This window comes from Capsicum annuum, chromosome 6, assembly GCF_002878395.1.
Source record: "Capsicum annuum cultivar UCD-10X-F1 chromosome 6, UCD10Xv1.1, whole genome shotgun sequence".
Lineage (NCBI taxonomy): Eukaryota > Viridiplantae > Streptophyta > Magnoliopsida > Solanales > Solanaceae > Capsicum > Capsicum annuum.
The window spans coordinates 5,618,753-5,626,202 of record NC_061116.1 but is presented as its reverse complement, the minus strand read 5'-3'; the positions used below and the strand labels follow the sequence as shown (position 1 = coordinate 5,626,202).

Below are 7,450 nucleotides of genomic sequence, written 5' to 3'. Positions count from 1 at the left end.
ATGTAAACTTTGTACAAACAATTATCTATTGTGTATCTATATTTTTCTTGTGTTTGCAACTTGGTCTTCTTTTGGAGGTAGTAAAAAATGGCATCGATGTGCTACACATATTATTAAATATTTCAGATTACGTGATGAAAAAATCAATACGTAGATGCAATTAAATAAAGTATTAATTAATAGTAATATGTATGGCATATAAACCTCATCATTCCATAAATTTTGAGGCTGTGACATCAAATAGAACCAATTCTTCATTCCGGGATGTGCAACAACAAAGTCGAACATATCAAAACCAAGACTCGCTTCGTTCACTTTGTAGTACTCTTTATTTTGTTTTCTACATGATGATTTATATGTGTTAATGTCAGGTTCTTACAACAAGAATTGTATAAACCAATATCCATAAAATTGATTTATGTACCTGTCGGTATGATGCTTTAACAGCCTATCGGCAATCCATTCTGAATAATCATTGATCAACTGTGTTAGATTTTTTAGAGCCTCGTCCAAGATGTTGAACTCTTCAAACGGATAATTTGTCCATTCTCCCAAACTGACAGGCTCCACTTTTTCTTCATCTTTGCAAGCAGTTTATGGATTATCAACTGTCATATTATGCTCTTTGGCAGTAGCTGTGATATCCACCTGGAAAGCCAGAATTGTCAATGCTAAGTAGAGATATACAATAGATTTTCCATCTGTTGCAATAGATGAGTCTTATGTTACATCAGATGGATTATCTGTTGGGATAAATTCGAATAGGTAAATTAGAGAAGTATGATAATTTCAAATAGATGACCCATTTGTTACAACATAAAACTCATCTGTTGAAATAGCTAACGAATCTGATGCAACAGGTTAGACAACAGTTCTAACATATCTATATATTTGTTTGATAATTTTTAAAAGATGTATCATCTATTGAAACAGATATGTGCGTATTTATTTTTTGGAACAAATTATGTATATTTAACTTTTTTAGCTCATGCTGCTCTTCTGTGGCCCTTGCACACTGAACATCGGTGCAAGACAAAGATAGAGGCATTGTATTCTTTCTTTTTTTGATGATTGATGATGCCTTGGAAGTGTCTTTCCTTCTCTTCTTAGGCGCCTTGATCTCTAATGGAGTGTCTGGATATGAAATCCTCTTAGATAGAATGACACCCTTCTTAGATGTCATTTCATTTACAGAAGCAGTTAGTTCATTAATAGCATTAATCAATTCATCGTGTTTCGCCCTGCAGTCTTGACATTTGCATGAAGAACATTCACTAGATGCGGCAAAATCTGGGGAAAAATCTATACAACCAACATGATCATAATCATAATGGCTTGTTGTTTCAAAAACTGTAAGAGGAGTATCATTATCCCCACCCTCCAAAATTATTTTTCTTGTGATGGTTGTTGCTCCAAACAATTCCATTTTTATTCCATCAATGACCTTAGGGTCCGATAAAGTTTGCACAAATCGTAAAGTAAGAAAAAATGGCATCTTCAACTCTCGGTTGGTCGGAACAAGCCACGGATGGACAATCTAAAATAAATTGGTACATATATTAAGAATGATGATGAAATCATTTAATCATTAATTGAAACAAAAACTTGATTAGAATTAGACTTACTGCTTCCTTGGGGGGATTGAAAAGATCAAGAAATTTTGCATTTTTATCGGTTTTGGCCGACAACTATCTCAGAATTCTTGGACAGGAAACTTCTTCCTAGTAGTTCACTTGTTGTCTCAAATAAGGAATGGCTTCAAATGCCCAAGCCTATAACATAACGCCAATAAATCAAAAGTATTATTGAATAAAAAAAATGATGAATCATAACATGATAAAAGAAATATTTACCATGAAGGCCCATGGAAAACCATACAAGTTGACTGTTTTTGGCGTTAACGGAGTCTACAATTATTCGACAGTTATTTTAAAGCTTTCATAACCCCAAGGATAGCTCAAGATCCTCGGAGAGATTTATTAAACCGAGGCTTATGTTGTTGTTAACGTCTCTCTCCCAAAGAACATTATGTAAGAACCAAACCAAGCACAATGATTTCTTGTGCTTCTTTGAAAGTCCTTTACCTTTCAACGCTTCTATCAGATGTTTTATTTTGAAGCTTGGACCAACAATGGAAACCAGGTCACCATGATCACTCGACTTGCCTTTTCCTTTTTGGGTGTGCGGGGTGCTTTTTTTTTGGGTTAGAGTAGGTATAACTTGAGAAGGAGAAGGAGGATAACATTTTAGTCCGGTAATTATGGTAAACTCCTTCCAACCAATACAAACAGGCATGCCACAGTAATTTATCCACACCTCATCCATCTTATCTTTGTTTTCATACATAAACTTATGCTTGAGAAGATCATATACCATTTTCATCTGAAAATGAGCATTGTTGTCCTCCGGCAAATCAAGACATTGCCCAAAGCAGCTTTCCCTAAAATAAGAATCCAATTTTTGTTCTCAAAGTATTTTTCTGAAGGCGTCGAAAGATTTTCCCATGACTGACTTAACCACGAGATCACCCGTTAAATCTGTGGTACCATCGCACTGCATTCTCACAGGATAACGATCAATGCTGAAGGTTTTGACCAACTCTTCAATGGAAGGGCTACTAGCATTTGGATCATCTCTTTTGAAATATTCCTCCTCCCCGTGTTCATTATCTTCTGCTCCTGATTGAGATAACGCAAGCTCATAGAGTGGTGGATGTAGCTGAGCTGCCGCACTTGTTCCTTTACTTGGACTCGATTCGATTTCTTTTCTTTTGGAGCCATGTTATCTTAAATTAATAGGAACATAACATAGATTATAATTGATTAATGCATAACAGTAATATAACAGTTCCAACAGACAACTAATCTATTACACCAGGTATGTTATCTGTTGCAACATATAAACGACCTGTTGCAACGGATGAGTAATCCGTGGGAACCATAAAAATAGCACTAATCTATTGCACCGGGTATTTTATTTGATGCAACATATAACTGACCCATTGCAACGGATGAGTAATCCGTTGGAAACTATAAAAATAAATCACTAATCAGTTATCTGTTAGATCAATATTGTTTAGATTTCTTCCAAATAGAAGAGTCGTCTGTCACAACAGATGACCGTCTGTCACAACAGATGACTGATTTGTTAGATTGTTCACCTGTTGCATCAGATTTTCATAGTTGCATCAGATTTTCATCTGTTGCATCAGATTTTCATCCACTGCATCATATGTTTCATCTATTACATCAGATATTTCAACTGTTGCAATATCATTTTTACCAACACAAATAACAAATCAACCCAGCAACACCAACACATCACACACACACACACTAAGAACATTAACTGTGACCAAAAATCACCAACAAATTCAAATCAACAGTACGACAACAAGAAGAATAAATTCCAGAAATTAGGATTTTATTCAGTCCACATTTCAATACTAGAAGAGTAGTTGGCTCAAGTTCCTTTATTTCTTCATAATTTTTTACCTATGAAAAAGGAAATAGGACAATAAAGAACTCAAAGTTGTTTTCATCAGAGAAGTATTCACGTTGATTGACGGTTGAAAGTCAAAAAGAAACTCGCCCGACTATTTGTCACCGGAGGTTGAAGGGAGAAATTTTGCAGAACTGTTGGTTGGGAGAGAGTTGAGAGAAGCAGCAGAGAGAGAGTAGTTGATTTGGATTGAAGAGGTGTGGGGGTTGGGTTGATTTGTATTTTTGAAAAGATTAGAATGTTTTGAAAATATTAATCAAGTCCACAACTAACTTAATCAAGTTTTCTAATGATGTTTGACCCTATCTGTTGGTCAATGTCATCAATCCTTCATTCAAGATTTAAAAGATGTCTTTCCTTCAATTTTCTCCATTTAGTTGGATATTTTCGTGGTTCAAAAATATACACAAAATTGAGATATAGTCTCCACATTGTACTCCTCTTCATTATAGTGAAACCTTCTTCCCGTGGTTTTTCCCGCAAGGATTTTCACGTAAATCTATGTGTTCTTGAATGTCTTTTACTTATGGTTTGCTTATTTTCTGCCCAATCATACAGATGCAATCTGTTTCATCACGACATCACTTTAAGCCAATTAGAAAAAAATAAGTTTAGGAGGGGTAATAGGAACTTCGAATATAGTTTAGGGGTATATTAATGCCTTATCTCGTTAGAAAACTTAGAAACAAAAATAAGAGAGATTAATATGCATATCCAAAGTACAGAACGCCATATAGATAAGCGACGTAACAAAATCAATACACAAAAAGAATATTGTAATTTGAAATGATATAGCAAACAGTACGTCAAGATATAGGAAAAAGTCCAAAAAAAGTCACGCAATTACAGCTATCACTGGTACATGGACACGCATATAAACTAAAAAAAAGAGCTTAAGACTAAATTTCTAAGGATTCTCGTAAGCAAGAAAAAGCCATCTATGAGACGTACACTAGAGTTGGGGGGTTAAAATAGACTTCAAAAGCAACCCATTCGTGACATTGAGTAAGAAAAGAACCATTCTTTTCAGGGGAAACAAAACAGAGCTGTACCATTCCTTTAAAAGGACACGAATTATTGACATACTTTACCTAAATTTACCAACTTGGATAGCAAATACTAACATACAATCAACAACTTAAACAAGAATTAATGAAATTTGACATAAGAGCTGTTCAAACAACTAAAGATCATAACCTTTTCAATGAAACTTGACATAATGACTTTTGACATCAAAGAGACCCTATTCATTCTCTTTTACAATAAAGCCATCGCATTTTTTCAGGGATCCAACAAACGAAATACCGACTTGAAACAAACTCTAAAAGGCAACAAAGATTCAAACTTTCCAATTCCACAACAAAGGGAGCCATCGCATTTTTTCAGGGATCCAACAAAAGAAATACTGACTTGAAACAAACTCTAAAAGGCAACAAAGATTCAAACTTTCCAATTCCACAACAAAGGGAGCAGGGTTAACAGGTAAACAAAATTCAGCAGCTCAAAACGTATTGAACAAAATCGCAATGCGAAACTTTAACCATAAAAATCAAGTAAACAAGAGTCCAACAACCTAAAACTTATTAGACCAAACCAAAACATGAAGATTTACTACGAAACCAGTCTTAACGAGATTCAGACAGCCCGATCAAAGCATGGAATTTTAAACGATGAAACCAACCTCAAAAGGATACCAGTTACTCGAAACAAAATCCAAGGCATAGAACTTTAACATAATAGCCAGACCTAACAAGATGCTATCAACCAGAAAACTGTTAAAGCATGAAACTTTAACGAGATCAGCCATACAAAACTTAAGCAACACAAAAAATAAGAGCATTCAATCGAAAATCAATTAATAATCTACAGTTAACAACCAGCGCAGGATCATTAGAATAATAGGATTCTACTACAGAATGATGAGATGAAGAAGAATCCATCAAAAGATTAAAATGGTGTATGATATTACCTTTTCGAGAGTAGAAAAATGGGCTATGAGCTGGTGTTTGATTTCACCACCACCGGAGGTGCGTCATAGTCAACTTCAGAACTTCGACTAGCTGATGAATTCACGAGACTCTAAGAGTTTTCTCCCTTTTCTATGACCTCGAATTTTCCTTCCCTTTTTGGACCACTAAAAATCGAACCCAGCTTCCTCAATCAAAATTTTCAACCCTAGAATTTCGAACCTAACCTAGAAAGACGAGAAAAGAAACCCTAGAATTTTTCGTCCTAATTCTCGAACCCTAATTTTTAACCCCCAAAATTTTCCACCCCTAAATCTGCTCTCAAGAGCGCTATTTATAGAGGATGAAAGAGTCCTCTCAATAGGACTCAACCGATGCCAAAAAAAACTTAAGATAGGAGGGTAATTTTAGAATTTTAAATTGGGATATTTGGAATTTGAAATTTGAATTCCCTTCTCCAACTTGGGGTTTCATTAACAAGGACCCCTATTTTGGATTATCTTCAACAGATTTTTGAAGAAAGCTAATAAAAGATGGGGAAATAGAATAGTCTTCCTCAAACCAATCAAAATCATCAAAATACATACCAACCTTGTACCATTATCCCAAGATTTGCGGAGTTGGGATGTTGGAAAGGATACCTAGCCTTGTTTCTAGAAGATTCCAAGGTTTCTCGTACCAAATTCGTGTTAATCACGTGAGGGTGAAAAGGGGTAGATGTTTGAACAAGGAATGGGTCGTTAGAGGGTCCTGTCGGGTGGAAATCGGGTCACCGGAGTTGATCAGGTTCAGATTTTGGATTGACTAGTTGTTGTTGTTGATGTTGAATATTGGGTGTTTTTGTGAAGAAGGGGGGATAAGGACGATTATTGATATGGGCAGAGTCAGGGGGTTTTGTTGGGCTGATATTGGATTGGTTTTGGGCTGGTGATTTTAAAATAAGAAATGGGTTGCTGAGTATCTAGCTGTTGGGCCGAAATTGATATGGTGTTAGGTTAGTTTGGGTAGATTAGGGCTGGAATTTGCTGGGCTTCTAATTAAAAATAAGAAATAAAGTGAAATTGGGGTTATTTACCAGATAACCCCAATTAAATTAGGAACTAGTCAAAATCATTTAAATTTTAACCAAATTGAAGTCAATTGGCTAATTGCAATTAAAGTCAATCTTATTTCAATTATAGCCAAATTTAGTAGATTGACCAAATTAAATCGAAACTCGATACAACTTAATACCTCACTTAATCTCGAACTTCTTGAGTATTAAAACCAAATACATATTTATCCGAATAACTTATTTTGTGAACAAATCATTTTTAAAATCAAGCCTTCAACCACTTATTTCGAGACAAACCTTGATTAAAATCCGATATTTCGTAAAATAAATACTTAAGTAACAATATTATATAATCTCGTGTAATTGAACACGATAATATATAATTGCTACTTAAACTGACCAATTTACCCAAATAAATTCTTTAAAAATCTTTTATTTGGATAAAATAAATGTTGTAATTTTATTCAAAAATTGAAGAAACTCCAAATTAAACTTAGCTATGGAGGGAAAAAATCAGGTGTTAGCAACTGTCCCCTCCTTTTGGGTAAGGTGGATGCAAGTAACCCAGGGCAAAGGGAGGTTGACGTTACTAATTTTTGTCCGGCCACAAATTCAAATCTGGAAGAGGTTGGCTTTCGCACAATCTTCATGGAGTTATGTCCTAACCTTGGTATCAGGTTTCTTACATATCTCAAGTTTCATGAGAATTCAGGCCACTTGTAGTTCATAAAGCTTGATTTAAAGCATGATTTTTTAAAAAAATTCACTAGCTATCTCGGTTTTAGAGTTTTTGATGAAATCGAGAAGCTGGGGAATGAAGGGATTTGGGGGGAGGTTGGAACGTAGTCGAGTTTTCTACATAGAACCCAGCCTACATATCTTCGAGACTCAGGGAATCAGACTGCTTGTAGTTCGACTCAATCGATAG

General features: G+C 35.1%; 1 long non-coding RNA gene across 1 annotated transcript; it reads right to left on the bottom strand.

Moving 5' to 3' along the window:
* Window positions 1-202: 202 nt before the first annotated feature.
* Window positions 203-6,344, bottom strand: LOC124899232. The gene is made up of 3 exons (XR_007056380.1): window positions 5,471-6,344; window positions 425-648; window positions 203-340 (listed from the first exon to the last, which is right to left on the bottom strand). It is a non-coding gene; the product is annotated as an uncharacterized LOC124899232 (long non-coding RNA).
* Between the last annotated feature and the right edge of the window lie 1,106 nt (window positions 6,345-7,450).